Here is a 21,946-nt window from a genome sequence, read left to right as displayed (position 1 = left end):
TCTGGTCACTCTGGCAAGCCCCTGCTATCACCATGAAAAAGTGCAGGTGGGAACAAACGTTGTAGGAGGGAATATCTCTATAAATGCTCAGCTCAGCCTCACTTGGGTGCTAAGCCACCAAAAGCAAGCTAACACTTCTGCTTTGTGGCAATAACTGTAAGACAACAACAACAACAAACGTCCTGCCGATACACCATCAGAAAACAGAGCTGGCATACTGGAGCAAAAATTGAAAACCCTTCTGAGGGTGCATACGAAAATGAGACAGAAAATTGAACACAATAGAAAGGTGAAGAGTGGGCTACGAGGTTGCATAAGATCACAAATGAAATAAGGGAAAGCAGGGTGCTGAGAAGCTCCTCCAGATCAGCCACCTTTCCTAGCAAGAGGGAGCACTCTCCAGGACTTGAATTATGTGGTGGCTCCAGGAAGAACTTGGTGGGGAGGGTGATAATCTAGTTTCCATTATATTTCTAGTTTTGAGTCCATTATCTGATTTTTAGGGAAACTATATGTTCTCTTTTCTTTTAAAAATTATTTATTATGTACAGTTTGTTGAGGAATAATGTATATACTAAAATGTTCAGCCATCATGTGTGTGCAACTCGGTGATTTTGCAGAGCTGTGCAATCATCTTCTTAATGTAATTCTAGAACATTGTAATTACTCCCAAGAGATTCCCTATGCTTATTTGCAAACCAATCCCCCAAACCCAAACCACCACTATTCTTTCAGTATGTATAGATTTGCTACTTTTAGGCATTTCATATAAATGGAACTAGATCATGTGTGGTATCTTATGCCTGGCTTCTTTGACATCGGTGATGTTTTTACAATTTATCCATTGTGTACCTGGTGTCTTCCTTAACAATTTGAAGTGCAATTTGGATTTAATAGGTATTTACTACATTTGAAACTTTGACCAATGGACTCTTAGAAATGTTTTATTATGCAAAAGTATTTTACTTCAGAAGCACACTAAGTTCAAGAGCAAAGCTACGATGCCTGTCCAAACACTTTCTTTTAACATTTTATTGAAGGTTCTAGCCAGGGCAATAAAGCAAGAAAAATAAATGCCGTATGTATATTACTTCACAAAAAATGAGTTTGTCATTTTCAACTACCCTTAAATAAAAGTTTCAAAAAACGATGTTATTGAACTATCATTGTTCTTATGTTAAGAAGTAATTATCTACATTTATTCCTAAATTTAATGTCTTCAGAATTGCCAATTAAGAAAAAAAAATAAAAACACCTTACAGACCAAATATTATCTAAATACATATAGCTATAGCTACTTCATAGATAAGAGTTTGAGTAAAGAAATAAGTTCTAAGGGTAATAAAAGTAGTGTGTGCAATACTAGTTTCAAAGCCTGAAAGCGTCCCTTCTGAGCTCCCGGGTCAAGACCGCCCGCCCTCCAGTAACATGCAGCGCGGGGGGCTCATTTCTGAGAGTGACTTCAAGTCTTCTTTCTCTGTGCATGACCTGCAAACACTAAATGACTCGTCGCCACCCTACAAATGGCATCCTCCCCCGATGGGGCTGGGCTTCTCTGGATCAGGGAGTCCTCCGCATTGAGGAAGAGATGTAAATAATGCTTCTTTGTGCCCATGTTTCCCAAACGGTGTTCATCAAGCGCTGGCTTTGCCAGAAGTTGCTTCATTTGTTTTCTGAATAAAGGGACAGTTTAACCCTGAAATGGTGGTTGAATTACTTAAGGAGATTTCTCTACCATAGGGTCGCTCACCTTCTCTAATTTGTAAAAGGGATTGTAAATCCGAGCTCTCCAAGCAGATGATTTCTTTCTCCTTCTAAACTGACCATAAATGGTATTCTCCCTTAGAAAAGCTCTTGACACTTAGAGGAATAGCAAATCAAGGTTCGGGGAACACTGCTGTACAGTTTCCGGTGGAGTATTAGGTCAGCTGTTGGCGTGCGGTATTTCTTACAAGGGGAAGGAAGCTTCAAGGAATTCAGAATTGCTTGTAAGCAATTTATTCTCATATGCCTTTGCTGCATTGAAGAAGCAGGTCCCTAATCTGCCTTCCGTGGGTTCCGTCTTCTGCCGCCCCAGGCTTTCCTCTTCTTCTCCCGCAGGATCCGAGGGACGCCTTGGGATGCTGGGAACAAATTCGGTGATTCCTTCTGGAAGCAGCTCAAGTCAGCTGCTCAGGCAACCTGGCAACAGCCCAGGATTTCTCTGCGTCGGGGGCCACATCAGCTCCGGGGGTCCACGTGCAAATAAAGTCACGGCAAGAGTTCTGAAGGGCATTTCAATATTTTCCATATTAAACACGCAACAGCTCTGCTGTAACAACCCCTGTGCTGCATAGACCTATTTCTCTTCATACGTGCACTAACTCTGTTCCCCCAAACTGCCCTTTTATTGTTCCTTCGCGCACAGATGAAAGCTCATTTGCATCACCTTTTATTTAAGTTGTGCATTATGACATAAGATCAGATAAAGGTTTTCTCCCCAGAACACCTCGTGTATTCTGCATTCAAGAACCTTAATTTTAAGACTTAATTCAGCAATTTTATTTGGAATTCATATACTCTTTGTTTTGCTGCAGCTGTCTCCATTCCCCCTGCTGGGTGAGAAACCTGTGCTGCTTTCTGCTGGAGAGACCGTTTCAGGCGCGCAGGCTCAGCCGCGCTGGTGTGCTTCCGTAAACACAAGTGAAAACTTTCCAGATTTCATACATATATTTAGTAGTTTTTTTTTTTTTTTCTCCATGACTGATCTGCAAACCCTAAATCAGTACTCACCAATTTTGCTTTTTCATTTGAAATTATTCCTCGTGCTGAGCAAGTGGGAAAGCAGCTGCTTTCCAGGCTGCTTGAGAATTCCTCAGTTTTTAGATTCTGAAAAACGACCATGTCTGCCGGATCACAGTAGGTCAATTCCGCTAAAAAGCAATTGATGAGGCAGGGCACTGGGGAGGAACTCCTGAGAAAGCACCGTGTTTGGCTCATTTCTCCGGAAAGAGAATTCCCATCTGCCTAATTTTAAATTAAGTTTGTAAATGATTTTTATGGTTTTGATACATTGAACATAAACTCTCAAATCCTTTTTTCTAAATCCTTAAAGTCTATTTCAGTCGTTATTCAAAAACCGACAGTGCGCTGTGTTCAGGCCGTCTGCTTGCGGGGCACCTTCCACTCCCAGGGTGTGTGCACCTCTACGAAGCTCTTGGGGGGGCGCGTGTCATGAATGCGATCTCAGCATAATTCGCAGGTCCTGGGACATCACAGAACCAGTAGGACAGAGTCGCTGAGGACGCAGGTTTTCATTTGTGCATTTGTTCATTTTCCCATCGATGTACTCTTTCACCCTCAGTAACCGAGCTTTGAGTCTGAGAACTTGCGGTGGGTCTGGGGCCACGGGGAAGGCTGATGTGGATGTGGAACCTCAGGATTCCCGTTGAACTGGGCGTGGTTTTGAGACTCCGGATGCCAAACCCCGAATGTACACTCGGTGATGTTTCTAACTGAGAAGCCACTTTCCCGGCGTGGCCCCCGGACCACGGTGTGGCGAACAGCGAACGTCCACCTCCCTGGGGGGTGGGTGTCCACTGAGCTGCGGACTCCTGGTCCGGCCGCGTGAGGCCATCCCGCTGCTGACTGGGAGCTGACAGGAGAGCAGGGACCGGGGAAGTGCGGGGAAGGTCTGAAGCCCTTGCCCCTCCGCCATCTGCCGGGGAAGCCACGGGTCCCAGAAAGAGACGTTCGCTGGAGCCGAGCTGGCCCTGGAGCGGCGTGAGGCAGGGCGGCTGCAGAGCAGGGGCAAAGGGCGACGTGCTGGTCGTGAGCCCCAGAGTACCTCGTACCCTGACCTCGGGACGCTGGCCAGGGCCATGAAGGCGGCTGCGGTCTGTGTCAGGAGGTAGACATAGATACAAACAGTGATACTGGTTGAAGGTGATGCTCATGCGGGGCTGTCCATGCCCCAGGCACCGGCTCCCAGCTGACGGAACCCCGAGCAGCCGTGTGCAGAAGTACAGCTCTTTCCATCACCGCGTTGGTGAGGCCGAACCACAGGAAGTGTTCGGTGTCCAGGGTCCCACGGCGGCCGGGGCTGGAGCCCGCAGTCTTCAGATCGCTGACACAGGCTTCGTCGCCGCTGGGATACGCTGCGTGGTCACCTTGTCTGCCAGGAGTGACTGTCACAGGGGGCGCGGTGGGGGGGGGCGGGGCTGGGTTCTGTGGCTGCCTGCGTCGAGGGCAGGTGGCCGAGGGTTGTGTGACCCACACAGACGGCGCTAACACGGAGTGTGAGTTACCTTGCATGCAGGTGCATCTGTACGACGTCCGATAACCGGGTGCATCTGTGGGCGAGGGCCCATCCGATCTGAAGTGTGTGATCATCTAAGATGCGCTGTTATTTGTGGGAGCAGCTGGACAGCTGTTCCTGGTGTCTAGAGAACACACGTGCCGCTAAGTCAAGGCTCTCCTCACTTCACCTGAGAGCTGCACCGAAATATCCAAAACATAGTCAGCATTTGAGACGATCGGTGCAAACTTAAGAAGCACGATTGGGCCTCAGCTTCTAGGGCATTCTCTTTGCCGTGCTTGAAGCCTGGGTGAGATTCCCTGTGCGGCCTGCCCCCAAGGTGGGCCGCAGCCCCAGCACCCCGCCTCCACTCGGGTTCTCCGCTTCTCCGGGAACCGCACTGCAGACCAGGCCCTATCTCTGAAGTGCCGCTCTGCCATTTGTTATACTTGGGATTCTGCGTGAATTAAAACCATCCCTGGAAGGTTGTGCATCGAACCAGGAAGGAATGAATAAGGTCTATCAGACATCCCTATATTTTATGTCAAGGCTCTGCCATGTCGTCTGGAGGAAAATCCATTTAATGAACGCGGGCCTCGGAAGCGAGGTGAGAGGCAGAGGGGTGACGGGCTCCTGCAGGACGCGGGGCTTCCTGCCGGCGGGCCCAGCGGGGGACCCGGGGTGGCTGTGGAGGGCTGGGTGGCCAGACGAGACCCTTGCTGGGCCCGCTCCTCATGCTGCACGGACAGAGCATGACCGCGGCGAGCCCCAGGCCACGGTCTCCCTGCTCCACACGGAACTGCTTCCAAATGTCACCCTCCCTGCTCTCTGGTCCCTGCAGACGTGCTGCTCGAGCTCGCCCAGAGAGGAGGCGGCGCCCCACGCTCTTCGGGGTCTAGAGCACAGGCCCTTGGCCCTAGTTCCACTTCGCCTCCGTTAGTTGCCACCCCGTCCTTTTTAATTTTTAATTACCATCGTCTGTTCACCTTTGTTTTACCCATGACATCTTCAATTTAAATGGGATCCGAGTGGTTGATGTGGACGGTTTTCTTTTTAGCTTAAGTGACTGCAGCTCGTTGGCTTGTTAATTATGCAAGGAGGTTTGCATGGCTGAGGCTGGTGATTTGCATATGTTCTGATGTCAGGTCTGTGTCTGGGCGGCGGAGCTTGTAAAAGGATTATGATGATGTATATATGGTTCATGGCTAAGTGGGCTAATGAAAGGGCCTCATTTAATCAAACACAATTAATTAAATTAACTTATGATATTAACCCATCTTTCCGTGCATGTATAATTTATATTAATTGATTTGCTGCATTCAAATTGACCAATCAGATGGGTTGCTGACAGCTAAGGAAGAAGGAGGTGTCATTAGCATTACTTTGATGCAAACCATAATTGATGGGTCAGTGTGTTTTAGGGATGTAGCAAAAGCTTTGCTAATTGTCATAAGAAGTTGAAATTGATTGTGTCTGCATTAGTACATAAATTTAAATTGATTAATGTTTTGTTCTAAAATTAATGTCCATTCTGGGTGGGTGATACAATGCCTTATTTATTGGATTCCTTAATGCAGTCTAAGGAAAAAATAGTGTTCAAGTTTGCTATCTGAAAGGAGGTGCTTGACATGAGTCCTGTGGAGCCGTGGTGTGATGAGAGCATCCCACACCCCCACTCGGCAGACACATCCACGCTCCAAGCCGCGAGTGAGACCATCCAGGTCCGGCATTTAATTAAAGCTTTTTACGAGAAAAGGCACCCTAAATACCATGAGCAATGTGGGTGCCGGCGCGGGGTGGGGGGTGAGGGAGGCGTCTCCCAGACACAAGATCACTTCTTGGCCGAGGCTTGGATGTTAAGCGTCATCACAATTTACACCAGCCTCGTCCACAAACGGAGGAAACGCTGTCCAACTCGCTGGGCCTGCAGTCTGTGCTTTACGGCCGACTGACAGAGACCATGGAACCGAAAATCACAGTCGCGTTCTTAGAACACACGATCTGAACCTAGGCTGCGTTTTCCATAGATGCTCGTATGTGGTGATTTTTATTCTGAAGATTCTCTAGCTAATGCGGTTTGGAACTTATGCAGTTTTACGGTTTAAAACCCAGCATTCAATTGGGTGGATTTGCCGAACCTGGCCTCTGCTATGTTAAAGAACAGTTGCTGCGGTCACTTAACATTAAAAACAGGGCCTGGAGTTGGGTTATTACTAAACACACAGACCCAGTGAGAAGGACGGAGAGCAGGAGATGTACTGGGAAGTCCGCTTAATTCATTTATCGCCTTTCTTTCTTACCCAGGAAAGCTTAACATCTGCTTCTTATAAACTGATTTAAATAGAAAATGTGTAATGCGTCCTTTTACCAAATGGCTCTTTTTTTATTGGTGGAATAAAGCAGTTTGGCTCTGCTGGTTTTTACTACAGTGCATTCATGCTCTTAGAAATGGAACATCTCTGTTTTCACAAGGAAACGTTTCGAACCTCACACAGCAGAGAGAGGATGAGCGATCGCTCTCGGCTGCCTTATTGAAGTATGCAAAGTATTATTTACAGACTGCTCCTGCATCTCCCACCGCTGAATCATATTCAAATATCACTCCATGTGGTGGCACTATCGAGTAACAAACAATGATGGGTTCTCTTAAAGTAACTTCCTAACTTTGGTTCTGGTAATGGATGCAATGCGCCGGTTTTCTCTTGTCAGATTTTAAGGACCGCAATTCAGAACCAAGTCATGTTACTCCGAGACACCGTGATGGGCTCCGTCGTCGCTGGAATCTGGGTGGGCCGTGCGGGGAGACGAGCTTCTTATTACGTGTTTAAATTATGTTTAGTGCTGTTGCTTTATATTTCCGAGATTTATATACGCCTCGTATATGCTGCACACATCAGATGTATCTATGTACGCATCAGCCGATTAAACAGCCAGCGGAACCCAGCCTGCATGTGAATATGACCACGTTCTGATTTTTTCTTCAAAACGGAAATGAGAAACACTTCATTGCTGATTCCATTGGAAAAATTACAAATAAAATCTCCTCTCTCTTTTAAAAAAGTCGTTTCTCGCAGACACACAATAGAGGGAAAGGGCTCTTTTCTCTGATCCCAGATTCTTTGCAATGGTTGGCGCAGGGGAACGGGTGGCCTTCCTGAGGCCTGGCCGGGGACCGGGGGGCCGTGGGCCCCTGTCAGCAACGGCTAATGCATTAGGAGCACAGGCCCCAAGACGTCTGCAGCTTTACACTGAATGTTTATGGCATAACCACTTAAAAATTCGACTGTTTTTTAGAATTATTGTGGAGAATGGTTGTTGTGCTGTTTTTGATGTTACCTTACAGCACATAAGGAGAGAAAGTGACTGCGGAATATTCTCACCTATTGGCAATGCAGAATTCAAATGAATATCTTGGGAATCATGGCCTTAAATTTAAATATTTGCTGGCATTTCTTAAGGTTGGGAAGGTAACAAAGATAGTGATTTAAAATAATATTGTCTTAATTTAGCAATTTTGTGAATGGGTCACAGATGTTCTAAGCGAAAATTAACATTGTTTTGTTAAAACAAAACAAAACAAAACACTTAACTCTATGCAGAATGTGATGGCAGTTGGAATAATTATTTTGCTAATCAGGTAGTGGTTTATCCCGAGGCAGAGCAGGGCTCCTTCCCAGACCCTGCATGCAGGGAAGAGGCGGTGTGGCTCGGAGAGGCTGGGAGGGAGACGCCCGCTGGCTTCCCCACCAGCTCACCCCTGCGCTGCAGGGAGCGGGGATCGCGGGGGCCTGGGTCCCACGCTCCGCGTCAGGCGCGCCACGCTGGTCTCCTGGGCCGGGCCGGTTCTCCCGAGGGCGGCCGTTCACCCTGGCGTCCCCGGCCGGCATCGCGTCTGTCTGCGGCTCCAGCACAGCGGCTCTGCAGGCGGTAGGTGTCACTGCAGACAGAGAGACAGGGAAGCGCCGGCCAGCGTCCAGGAGGAAGCACTGTCATACAGTACCGGCGAAGGAGAATGGGAATATTTTTTAACATGTCTTGACTCATGAGTTAACTGCGGTTTGATGACCGAGTGGAAGGAAGAGCCCTCCTGAAGCCCTCCGCTGTGGCTCGCAGCCCGGTGGGGAGCTGTGCGGTCGGCCCGGACCCTCGCAGCCCCCGGCTCTGCTGCCCGCAAGGTCAGCGTCGCCTGCCTCTTCCTTCTCCGCGCCTGCCGACCGTGTGGGTCTAGCGTGCTAAACAGGTGCGTCACTTGCCAGGACACAGACTATAATCCAGACACCGTAAGGTCACGTACAGCTTGGGGGGCTGCACGTCTTCAGCGCCCCACAAAGCACACCCAGCTGTCCCTCGATCGTGGTGCTACCTAGGAACTTTCCAGAAACAGAGGATGGCTATACCCCTCTTACTTGTGTATGTTTGGGGGCCCGGGGTAAATGTGCAAGAGATGTCTTCCTAGGACAAGGAGGCTCTGAGTCTTGACTCGTGTCGGTTTTATTGTGGGTTCTTGGGGCTCCTGGGAGATGCCTCAGTGTGGACACTGCATCCTTCATGCTGGCCTCCGAGGGGCCCCAGTACCCACACAGCCCGACCTCCGAGTCTGCTTCCTGGCCGTGCCTGCGTGCGTTGCCCAGAGACAGTCCATGTCTTCTTGTTTCTATTTCTTCCCGTTGTCTGGGTCTCCGTCTCTAATTCAGCCTGTGAATTCCCCGCGCCCAGCGGAGCTCCTGCCGGGTGGAGGCATGGAGGAAGCCTGCCGGCCCGGTCTCTGCGGCTGGGAGCCCCTCACTGCTTCAGCTCAGCTGTGGAGGTGGGACTGCGTGGTGTCAGGGGTTGATTTGCCTGAGAAACACCTGCCGTTTTTTCCAGAAATAGTAACAAATGGGTTTATTTTGCCCTCAGCTTGCAACACTAGGAAGTGACCTGTTCTTGCCCATTAACTCAAACTCTGCATTCTGTTGTGTTTTCTACTACATCAGAAACAGGGAAGGTCTGACGCCCACCTGACCCTCCGCATGAGCTAACGAAATCTCATGTCGCTGCTGCGGGAAGTTCTCTGCCGGGGCGGCTTCCCCAGCAGAGCCGGAGCTGAGGGAGGAATCCTGGGGTTACTCTGAGGCTGTTTTCCGAGTTTCTTCCCATCGACTTCTGTGCGGGCACCAGCGGCAGACCGAGGAAGCTCACACTTGTGCCTCAGATATATCTGAAGGAATCAATAACTGGAAAGATTTACATAAGATTAAAAAGTGCATATAAACATGTAAACATGCCTGCCGGGAAAACAAACAAACAAACAAAAAAAGCAAAAAACAGAAAAAAAACAAAAACAACACCTGTGGTGATGGAAGCTGTCCTGCGTGTTTTATTCTAACGTAAATATTTGACTGCTCCTAAAAGCTTCATTTTTAATTGAAATGTTCCTTTAGGAACGGGGTTGCCATGGTAGGCATCATAAAAGGCAGATTCCACGTTTAATTCCATGTTCCATTTAGAATACTCTGACATACGAACAGAAACTTAAATTTTGAAATTCATAGTGTGACGTTGAGTCAAAGCTCACAGCGATTTCGGAGGTGCCCGTTCGGTCTCATCGCCACGGAGACGGTCGCCGGGCGCTCCACATCCGCCACGGGGCCGGGTGTCTTCGGTTGCTCACCCGGTTGTCTGACGGGAAGATATTTATTTCTCAGCTATGGAGAGTGATCCGCGAGGTTAGTTCAATGGAAGGAAGAGATTTACTTCCATGTGCTGATAATAATGTGATGATTAATTCGTGTGGCTTCCATGGAGGGGAACTGGTTTTAAATGGCCCTTCCGATTCTTTCCTCGTCAGTCTTAGTCGTGTAATATTTATAACTCTAGAGCTTCAATATAATTTTAAATATTTCTAGTATTTCTAGAAATTGATTTTTTGAATCATGTATAACAAAATAAGCTAATGGACTCCAAGAAGTCCGCTGGATTTCCAAGGTGCACCCACAGCAGGGCAGTGACGCCTCTGTCTCTGGAGACAAGGTCTCAGGGGCCACCCCCTTCCTAGAACCTCTGTGTGGCATTTCCTCCCCAGTCTGTGCAGAAGAGGCCAGACTGAGATCCAACAATAACGTAACAAAAGTGCTGTAAGAAGTTTAAAAAATAATATTTGATTTTATAAATGCTGACAAGTTGATAAGGCTAGACATGGCCTATGCTATTAAAAACTTGAACTGAAAGCAAACCAGCAGAAAAGGCCCTCATTTAGTGGCAGCGTTCTTTACGACTCCTGTGGAAGAGAAGAGACGAGACGAGACATGGCTGTGATTTATTGGGGGTAAAGCCAGTGATACAGTTTGGAAAATTGTAACCAGTAATGTCGCCACTTTCTACTCTCAGGATGCATTCTGCCTTTTGGTTGCTCTTTCTCTGTTGGATGCTGTAACATTCACAAATACTGGGAATAATGGGATATGAGCACAAGGGTCCGGTGCCAGTGGCTGGGCCGCACCCATGCATGACCGGGTTACAGGGGCCTGCGAACTCCTGGTGCTCAGGCTCCGTGCAGGGCCTTTGCCGGGGGTTGTGGACAATATCCCCCGACAGCAAAGCCTGGTGGCTGTTTTCATGAAATGCCGTCCTCACATCCCCAAAATTATTGCACTTTCTCTGTGCTCTCCTGTATTAATTTCGTGAAGGTGCCTCTCTTACTGGACCGTGTTTTTCCCTTTAAGGATCTCGTGCCAAGTGTTCATGTTTTTAGCTGTTAAGACCGTGTTTCTGGGACACACAGACGAGCATGGGCCGGTGCTGCAGTGGCTGGTGCTGGGACTCCGGGTGAAGGGCGGACCTTTCCGGGCCTGCTGTAGGCGCACTAGCATCCGGGCCACGCTCCCACTGATAATGAAACTAGAAAGCCACACATCAAGGTAATCACAAAATCAAAAATCTGCATTATCCTAATACAAAAATGTTAACCTTCAAATATCAGGTCTGAACTCCACACATTAACACTGGGGGTACCTGTGTATTTCTGAGTCTTTTGGGGGAAAAAGGCACTATTGGAATTTCCCCCTAACTCATCTATATTTAGACACAGGCAGGAAGCGAAATGCCGGATCTTAAACTAAGACTTGGCTAGTGTAACACGGGGAGGCTTCTGTTTATTCCCCAGCACCGTGGCCAGTGCGCACAGAAAGAGCTTAGTCCCAAGTGTGAAGATTGGTTTTCTGTATAAATTGGCCCCAAAGGGAAATTTTCCAGATCGGTCTCTTCTTCCTGGACATGATCCCATCAAAATCATATTCGTTCCCCTGTCATGTTCCTTTAGCGGGGTGAGCTCCGGAAAGGGACAGGCGCCCCTGTGTATCGATCAGGGATCATGGCAAAGAGGTCTTATTAGATGTTGGAGGCCACCAGGAGGGCGTGAAGAATGAAGAGTGTGCGCGGGAGGTTATTGATGGAGGCAATAACCGCGCCGGGCCGCGCCGCAGCCCAGCGGCCGCCCGCGCACCGCCCCGCGCCGCGCAGGGAGGAGACGGCAGGAAGAAGCATGGCGCGCGGCTCCTCACCTGGCAGAGTTATTAAGTTCATGGAAGGAAGATGAACGGCTCCAATATGTTAAACACTGGAGGCAGTTAAGCGAGAGCTGCTGTCAGCAGGAGCGCCGCTGTGCGGGAGCCGGCGCCGGCCGCTGTTCTGTCCGTCCGGACCCCACCGTGTTCTCGCTCCGGCGGCCCCGTGCGCGCTCGCTCTGGGCGCAGCCAGGAACGCAGCCCCTGCAGGAGCTCGCGGCGCCTCCGGCTTCCGAGATGCGGGCAAACCGGGCCAGCCGAGAGCCGGCGCGGGCGGCGGGGCCAGTGCTCGCGCGTGGGGCCCGCGGGCGGCTTGGCCAGCCTCTGTGCGCACGAAGGCGGCGGTCCGTCTGTTCCACCCGCGGCTCAGCCCGGCCCGCAGCGCCAGTGCTTAACGGCGTCGCTGGGTCAGAGCGCATCGTCCTACATGCCCCTAACGCAACCCGCTGGGCAGCCGCAGAAGTTAAGAAAAGCAGCTCTACATGTTGCTGGAGGACAGAGAGCTCTGGACCAAGAGACAAAGGACGTTCGGTGCGCGTGTTCCTTCAGGATTCGAGTTCCTTCCTCTGCAGAGAGGTCACGTCATGGTTCAGTGCTTTTAATCCTGCCAAGATGGGACAGTGTTTTCCGGGACATTTGCAAATGTATACAATGCGCTGCCCCATTTGGAGCAATATTTGAGTCCAGTCTCTGAACCAGGCGCCCCTGAGGCTCTCCGTGCGTGTGTCGGGTGGAAGCTCTCAGCGAAGATGGGCAGGAATGGAGACGCAGAGGGGTCCCTGGGACACATGCTGGGGCCACCTGGCATGTTCTGGACCGAGCTCCCCCCGTGACGGAGAACAGCTCAGTGTTCCCATTTCCCTCTGCCGCTTGCCCAGAGCCGAGAGCCGTTCCCTCCACAGCTTGCAGCTCCTCCACAGGGGTCTCCGTAGAGCGGCCGTCCCCACGGCACAAGCATGTTCCATCTTCTTCTAGATCGGCTTTCAGAGTCTGCGTCTTCCTGAATGTGCATCCCATGACGTGGTCCTCCCCACGTGTGTCGTGACCACGTTGGACAAAGCAGTCGTCTCATTTGCGATAATACTTGCTGTTTGTTTGTTTCCTTTACTTAAAGTACCTGAAATTGGAAAAACAGCCTGAAGGTGGGGAGCCGCTCTGCAGGGCACCAGTGCCCCGTCTGGAGTCGAGACTGGGGTCTTCTGCCCGCAGTCACCAAGGTGGAGCTCGTCAGAGGCGTGTGCTCCATTCCCACATGAATAAACCCGTTTAACGCCATTTTCTGTCCTCACAAAAACACGACGCGTCCCCGCTCCGTGAACCTGACACAGCAGGTCTACTAAACGTATTTATCACCAACACGACGTCACCGCAGTGCAGACGGGTGTGGGGTGAGGCGCCGCGCTGCAGCGTGGGTGCTCTGACGAGGGTGATGGCCAGGAGGATGGGGACAAGTCCCTGCCCTGAGGCACGGCAGGAAGCAGGTGGCCAGGGAGCAAGGTCCCTCGGGGGTGAGGGGTGCAGGCAAGGTGTGCAGGTGCCTCGTGGCCCCAGGAAAGGCTCACAGACCGTCCCCTCCAGCAGCCGGGCCCTGAGAGAGCAGAGCTCTGCGAAGCCCCAGTGACAGGGACACTAAGTGACACAGGGACACTAAGCAGGGCTTCCGCTTGAGGTAGCAGTATGCGCCCTTCCCCATGTCCTAAATTGGTGGGGTTCCACGGAATTCTCTACTTTGACCACTTTTCTTGTTGATCGGTCTGTCATTTTGGTCCTGAAAATATTGTGATACGGTAACCCAGACGCATGAGCAAGGTTCACTGGTTTCTATTAAGTGTGTAATTAAAGCCTTGGCCCTTCCCTTGATGAAACAGCTTGTTCAACACGCAGCGGGTAGGAAGGAGGATCAGCGCGCGGGGTCGGGCTTCCCTTCCGACGTGTCGCATCACGCGGCCTTCGTCCGGGCCGGCTTCCCCGGCCAGAGCAGATGATTCGCCTGCAGGACGGTCTCCTCTCCGGTTTAAATCAGTCTTACGAGAGTTTCACAATCATACAGCAATTCTTCCCGTCCGCCACATTTTAACTCTGATTTTCTTAGGGAAGGAAAAGAAGAGACAGACTGTCTCTCTACAGTGATTGTTTGTTTTAATGTCATACCTTTTATATTTAAAAAAAAAAAAAGAACACCTGACCCAGCTCCATTCCACTTGGAGTACCCGTTGCCTGTGTCTGTCCACACAGAGTCAGGCACGTCCGCGCGCGCACACACAGCTAAGGCCTAGCTCTGGCCTCCCCTTTAACGTTTTACCTGGAACATTTCTCGATGTTTCCTAAAAACCTCACGGGTTGTAAGGCTGAGTGGCGCCGAGTGGCGCTGGGAGCGAAGCCTTCAACCCGCTCTCACCTTCGGGTCACACCATTCACGCTCTCCAACAGTGTCTGCTCTTAGGACAAAGTGTCGTTTGGAGGCGAGAGTGCGACGGAGCGGACGTGGGACCTGAGCCCACGCGGATGGGCGGGAGTCGAAGCCAGCGACGTGCCTGGGGTCTCGTGTCCGACGCGCGGCCCGTCCTTGCTGAGGAGCCGCAAGCCGAGCCCCGCGGGCCCCGCTCTGGGCGGCCTCATCGCCAGGAGCCCGAGGTGGTGAGTAACGTTCCGACTCGGCGCCTGGCAGACTTTCGCCAACTCTGAAGACGGGTATTTCCTCCCAAGTCGGAGGCGCCGCGCTGGCCGCAGCCCCTCCTGCGGGGCCGAGTCTCTGTGTATCCTCCGGCTCCTTCCACACGCGGCGCCACCCACCATGGGGGCTCCAGCGTCCCTACGACAGCCCAGATGGGATCCCCGGCTGAGACCCCAGACACGCCGTGTCACACGCTGTCTGTCACCCTGGGCGCACACGGCTCGTTCCGGTTACCTGCCCCCCCATACTCCAGTCCCAGAAACGGTCTTTCCGAGAGGAGAGGAGGACGGCACAGCGAGATTTAAAGGAAAAACAGAAACGGCAGGAAAAAAAGCCCTAATGTTTACAGGGGCTGGAACGGACCACCCCGAGAGAGAATCAGCCACGTGGGTGTTTGGTGACCCCGCATGGGAACCCAGCGGAGCCTCCCTGCCTTGCAGGGGTGTCTGCTCGCTGCGTGTGCACCTGTGGGGTTGGCTGCCCGGCCCTGGGCTGAGATGGGGGGCGGCCGGCCGGGCAGACGGCGGTGCTCCTGGCCAGGTGCTTCGGTCCCGTGGGTGTCTGGAGGGCAACTTCTCACCAGGGATGTTCCCGTTTACCTGTGTGGACTTTCGCTCACAGATCACATAGGGTACATGCTCGGGCGCCCGTGGTTTTAATCCACACGTAAGACAGGGAGTGAGCCGTGTGCCATGCGGGTGGCTTCCCACAGTGACAAGCAGCTCTGTCCGGAAGCCAGGACCCTGCCTGCGATGCCCGCTTACCCCGATGTCCACAGACGGAGCTAGCGAGCGTCTCTGCCCAACGAGTGCTCTCAGATGCTGCTGGGAAAATGTCAGGTTAGTGACTTCGTCCCTGTAAGAAGTTTAGAGCTAAGTTAAACGTCGTAAATAAAGCTGGAAAGTAGTGCTCTGAGCAGTCTCGTTTTACCGGGTGGGGCCCGAAGAGCCCATTTTGCTGGACACGCGTTTTACGAAGGGATGCCCTGGCGGCACATGGCACTTGGCTCTTGGCCTTAAACAGCTTATGGACATTGGAGAAGACAAAGGTGGTATCCATTGACCTGAAATCACAGCACATTTTACTGATAACTTAAAGCAAAAGTCAACCGCTCACGTCCGGATAACTTAGTATCTTTATTTAAAAATTCTAAACCTAGTGACAATTTATCTCCACGTTGCTCTCTTCGTTTTCATAGCGGATCCATCGGAGAAACTAATGAAGCCTACGGATCCTTCCAGAAATGTGCATAAGCCGCACACACAGCCCAGCATCCGGCAAACGACTGTCTCCCCAGACACCCTAAGGTGGGGTCTCCATGGTTCTGTGCACACGTGAAGACCACTCCCCACCCCACACAGGAAGTGTTTTCAGAGTTTTAGAACATGGTCAGGACGTAGGAAGATGCGTCCTGGACAGACAATAGGGTTTTGTTGTGGCCCTTCCAGTGTTTCCTCCGGCGCCGTCGGCGCTCACGCCGACCCAGGGGCTCGAGGAAGGTCCCCCGAGCGTCCCCTCTGGCTTCCTGCCCCACATCGCTGCCCGTTCCAGAGAGTCCACCTCCACACACCTGAGGACAAAGCCACCCTGCCCGGCCCATCCAGCATGGCCCCTTCTGTCAAGAGATTGACATTTTCACATTTGCTTTTACGTGTGTGTGTGTGTGTGTGTGTGTCGGGGGGCGGGTGGATTGTCAGACACAGGAGGGGCGTTGGGGATACAGTGTGACCCTGAAGTAACCATGAGGTAATGAGGTGTAGGAAAGCAGGACTTTGCTGCGGCCACGAGAAGTCGGTTTCCATGGGCCTTTGAGGGATTTTGAAAGGGACCGAGATGCTGGAAATAATCGAGCCCCAAGGGCGGCAGGCGCTGGGGACGGGTGAGTCACTGAGCATTGACCTGGCGCCGTGCGAGGTGCGCAGGACGAGTCGAAAATAAGGAAAGACCCGATGACAGCCCAAAGGAAGCCGCAGCGCGCTCAGCCGAGGAAGGGGCGTTGCTCACCCAGGGCTGCTCCCACACTTGGTGTTCATGGCTTTTGCTTCTTTTTTCCCATTTCTTCCTTTCCTGGGATAAAATACAGAGCTCCTGAGATGAAGCCCACCAACCTATCAGGCAAGCTCTTCCTGAGAAAACGTCTCCGCCTGCCTGCCGCCGGCCGTCCTGCCCGTGGCTGGACCTGCGCGTCGCCCCCACCCCGCGGCAGGCGTCCTGCTCCGGGCCGCAGCCTTGTCCCGAGGGGTGGGTGTGCGCCGGCGCCCCGAGTCCGGATCCCCCCAGTGTGGCCGGGCCTGCTCGCCCCGTCCTTCTCAGAGCTGGTGCTCAGCTGCGTCCCAGAATGATTTGTCAACGGTGCTGACGGGCTGTGGAGGGTCTCCCATTGATCTCGTTGGTCCTCAGTGCGGCTGAAGCACGAGGTCTCCGTCCCTCAGGCCGCGCCACGCCGTCCAGTCTGGTGCGTTGGGGCGCGTTGGGGCGCGCGGCTCCTCGGCTCCTCACTAGCTGCGCCGGCCGCCTGCGGAGAGGGGCCCCTCCAGGAGTCCTTTCCGGGGTTCCCAGAGCTGGCCCAGCTGTAAGGAAGAAGGGAATCTGATAAAGGAATTCAGGATGAGGTGTTAATTACTGATAAGTACTTAATGGGTTCGTCTTCTTAGGGTTTTTGCATTTTAATAGGAGCAATTCCTTAACTGAAAGGAATGAATTTCTAATGGTGGTCTCTCCGGGGGTTAAAATTGAAATTTAGGGGGAATGAGGACACTTGTAGCTAATCGGAAAGGTGTTGAAGGGCTTACTCTCCTTAGGCACTCAAGACTGGATTTCTAAACTCCATGAACATCTTAATAAAGGTCATATTCGCTCTTTCTCGTCACAAACAGGAAGTTGAATCCTGGTTTTATGCTACGAAGATGAGAGGTTTACAGGCTTAAGGGAGGGTGTGGGCAGGTAGGGTAATAATCAGTTAGCGGGAGGGCAGGTTCACCCGTCCCACAGCGAGCGCAGCGCGAGCAAGAGACCCCGAGGGAGGAAAGCGGCTGCAGGCCGCCCGGCCGGAGATGGGGCCGCAGGCCAGAAGCTCCCGTTGCCACCGTGTGCAGCTGCACAGCTGAAAGGACCTCGGCTATGTTCAGGATGCGTGTCCCCGGGCAGGCTGGGCGTCACCCTGTGGCTCCTACCCCGGGGAGGTCTGTGCCAGTGTCTCTAGCAAAAGCCTGGCCTTGCTCGAACACCTTCCACAGCCACCCTGGAGTCCCCGCCTGCGGTGGAGTCCTCCCCGGATCCGCTCCGGGACCCTCCCCACGAAGTGTCCGAGAGGGAGCCTCCCGGTTTAGCCAGCCCAGCCCTGGCCCCCGGGGATGATGGAACAGTGACAAGAGAGCCCAGGGAAGCCGGCAGTGCTCCTCGCAGAAGCATCAGGGGAGACGTGGGGGTGCCACGGCCCACGATCCGGCTCAGCCTCACCCCCTTCTTCCTCGGGAGCCTCAGGGTCACGCAGACTCACTTGCCACCGAAACAGCACAGAGGCCGTCCGGGGACGCGCTGCTTTGCAAGCCTCCCACCCCCACCGATACGCAGCGTCACATATGACGTGAACGGGTTTGTGCTCGTGGTCTCCTGCCTGCTGTGGGAAGAGACTGTGGGCGAAGAGGAAGGTCGTCTCTGCACATCCTGGGCTTTGTGGCTTCGGGCACGTGGGGAGAAGTCAGGCAGCTCCGGACCTCCCGCCTGTGTGCCACAGGTGTGCAATCAGCAGACGGGAATCTGAGCAGGAGTGGCTTCACCTGGGTATCTCCTTATTACCCAAGATGTTTCATTTCTCATTATAAGGTAACTAAGACTGGGTGACCTAAATTAAAACAAAAATCAACAGCAAATTAGCTGAGTTCAGAGAGAAAATGTGACCCGCTGCGTGCTATCTTAGAGCTAGTTAAAATCTCCTGCACTCACAGGGTAATGGTGAGCTGTCTGCGGTCTGGTGAGCTCCCCCCACCGCCGTGCAAAGCTCCCCAGCCCCGCCGTCAGAGCCCCTGAGTCGTGCTCCGCACTGTTTCCTTTGTAAACGTGCCCCACACACCGTGATTCTTTTGTTTTGTTGCCCAGCGTCCACCCGTTGAGCACTCTGTACCCCTGGAACAGAGATTTAAAGACACGCGAGTACGGGGAGCTGCCCCTCCCCCATCCCTAACCAGAGGGACGGCCGCCCACGGATGTGCCTCTTTCAAAACCTGGTTCCGTGTCTTCAGCATCCCGTGGCCCCCACGCATCCCGTGCTGCTCTCTGGTCTTGTGAGTGTGTGTGCTTATTCATGCGTGTGCACATAGGTGTGTGACCTGTGGGTGTTGTGTACTAACAAGCGAGTGAAGGGAAGCCTGTATCCGACTGACCATTGAGGCCGGGCGTCTTCCTCACAGCCACGGTCCTGGACACCGAGGCCCACGGGGGGTGGAAGGTCACTGGTGGGAACCTGATGCAAATACCGATCCCCTGACCTGTCCCAAGCTCTGCTGTCCCATCCCTGGTGTGAAGATCCTGGCGCCCACTTGGCCAGGAGGGGAAATTTAAAGAGGGTCCAAGGAACGCGCTCCTGGTGCCATACGGGGACTCTGTGGGCACCTGCCCAGCTGGTGGCGAGTCCTCGGGCTCGTGCAGCACAGGTGTGGCTTGCTAATTCGAGAGTGGACCTTAAAGGTTATCTTCACGAGCAAAGAAACTATAGCTGTGCTGAAGGAGAGTAACTAGGCGTAGTCACACACTACGTAGACACACACGTAGTCGCACATGTGTGCGGTGTGTCATCACACACATCCCGTGTCGCACTCCTGAAACTTGCAAACGTTAGGTGTCAGTTATGCCTCAACAATGCTGAAAAGGACAAAAAGAGGATGAAAATGGCCGAGTGCTGGTGCTGGGGAACCTCTGGCCTCCAGTGTCCGTGCACCTGCAGCCATGGCCCCCCTTCCCGGGTGAGGGCGCCTGACCTGAGTGGCCACTGGGGCCCACGGCTGGCCACCACTGTGTCACAGGCCCCAGGGGTTGCCCGCCTCCCAGAAGCAAAGTGCTGGCCGGGCAGACAAGCCGGCCCTGGGGGCACGCGGCGCTGAGGTCTACCGGACCCCTGAGGAGCTGTGTGGCAGCCTCTGTGCGAAGCTGAAGCAACCCCGCTCATGGAAAGCCCTAACTTACAGCTGATGGTCCAATCAGCTTCCCAAAGACACAGGTGTGCGTAATGGCCATCCCACCACTTTCCCAGCAACGGAGCCGCGCACTGCACGCCCAGAGGCCCAGGACCTGGATCTGGCTTCACCCGTTGGACCCTGGGGGCTGAGGACCCGGGAGAAGTGCCCAACCTCGGGGAGCCCTGGGACCCTTAGAACGGGTGGACCTGCACTAGTAGGACGCATGGAAGAGGCAGTGTTGTTGCAAGGACACGCGTGCAAGCGGGTCGGCCCCCGTGTAACCGACGACCACATTCCGGAGAAGGACGGCGCCCCAGAGTACACGGGACGCACTGCTGGTGAAGAAAACGACCAAGCCCGAGAGACGAGAAGCGGGGCCCCAGATGTGAGCCCCGCCAGGTCCCCACGGCTCACAGCGCCGGCCCGTGTCCGTCCCGACTCCTGAGATGTCCAGCACAACCCGTGGCCCGCGAGAGATCGCACTGACTTCCCCCGAGGAGCGCGACCTCGGTGAGCAGCGGCCCACAGGCCGGCTGGGTGCCCCCACCCTGCCTGCGAGCCACACGTGTTTACTTCCCGGGGCTGCGCAGTCGGGGCTGCTCTGTGCGCCGTTCTCCCCCGGCGCTTTGCTATTTGACGGAGTTGGGCCCAACGAGGCAGAGCCCGTGCCCGGAGAGGCTCATTCATCTTCATTCCATCCCTGCCTGATGCCGGGGCCGCCCTGCGACACAGGTCGGGTCACGGCGTGGCTGTCACCCCTTGTTTGCACACTCGGTTCCTCAGACCACCTTCCACAGGCCAAATCCAGACGATTTGTGCCAATCTCCTGGGGTGCGGGCGGGAAGGTCGGCTGCGTTCCCCGTGGCTGCGCTCACCACAGCAGGCCTCTCCCGCTGCCGGGGCCGCCCCAGCGCGACGTTCCCGCCGTGGTGCCCGCTTGGACGGAGGGGTGAGCGGTGGAGGTCTCAACAGGAAATGTCACGCCGCCGCACAGCGGACGCTTTCCCCGTAATAGCCCACGCAGCGCGGTGACCCGGCCACTTGGAACCGCCCTGCGGTCCCCCTGCGGGCCAGGAGGACACGTGCAGACACAAGGACGTGCTTCTGCAGCTGGGAGGTGGGGGAGGACGTCTGGGCAGACCTGTCTGTGCTCAGCTCTGACTTCAGCAGCACACGTCCGTGGCTGGCCTTCCGCGCAGAGACCCCCCGCGAGTCCTTATTCCAGATGGAAGGGGGGGCGGACTGAGAAACGGGCCCTTGTTTGGGACATGAGAGGAGTGTGTGTATCTTCCCCCCAAAGTGCCTTGAGCCTTACCCAGCAAGTCAGTAGCATTTCTAATTGTTTAGGTGTTTCCTCAAATAGTTTCATCTCACAAACTGTCACCAAAGCAGAGGGTGTTTTAATGATCGTAGTAACGTATATAGCTTGGTCTCCTTCCTAATTATGGGATCAAATATCCTGTAGGAGACTCACTCTTTTAAAATAAGAAATATGTTTTGATGTCCGTAGGCAGGTACCCTGAGATGCGTCATCTCCATGTCCACACCTTGCAAAATGCTGTCCTGAGGATTTCCTAACCCAGGGCCGCCGTCGTATTTCTACATGACAGAAAGAAACGGCAGGTTTGGGTGACTTTCACCATTAGTAATTCATTTTGTTTTTAGTTAAGTCTTGGCCTTGAGTGAAAGGAAGGGAAAAATGAAGAAAGTGATTCTCGTAAAGTGTGTTGATCTTTAGGTGTGTGGGACTGTGAGCGTGTGAGCTGCCCCTTAGGTCGGGGCCTGCAGGACCTAGAAGCATCTTAGCCTAGGACGGGTTCATATTTAGGGCTCGTATGTCGCTCATCTCCCCAGTGGCTCGACTCCCTGCTCGGATGCCGTCCCAGGACCACCAGCCCTGGCCCACCCTGGGGGCGTCAGACCAGCGTCACTTCAGGCCCCAACCCAGACCTTCTGAACCAGCTGGAGATGTTTGCAAGATCCCCTTTGAGCCTGGGAGGCTCTGACTTGGTCACCCGTTCCTTCAGCGTGAGGAAAGCGGGCACCCCGCTCGGTTTGCGCCTGAGCACTTTCTTGTCAGCATCTGGGGTTGAGACCAGCAAGAGTCACCGCGCACGTCATAGCCACGGCCTTCCCGGTCGCTCATGGAGAAGGGCGTTCCCGGCCACACTGGTTCCCAAAGAGCCGTCTCTGCTCCGCCAAGCTGACGCCTTCTCACTCACTGGTGCCACCAGATCCATGTCTCCCCCGAGCCACTCTCTAGCTCCCTGCTATTTCC

This window comes from Mustela nivalis, assembly GCF_964662115.1.
Source record: "Mustela nivalis genome assembly, chromosome: 14".
In the NCBI taxonomy this organism is placed as follows: Eukaryota; Metazoa; Chordata; class Mammalia; order Carnivora; family Mustelidae; genus Mustela; species Mustela nivalis.
This window is presented reverse-complemented; position numbering follows the sequence as displayed.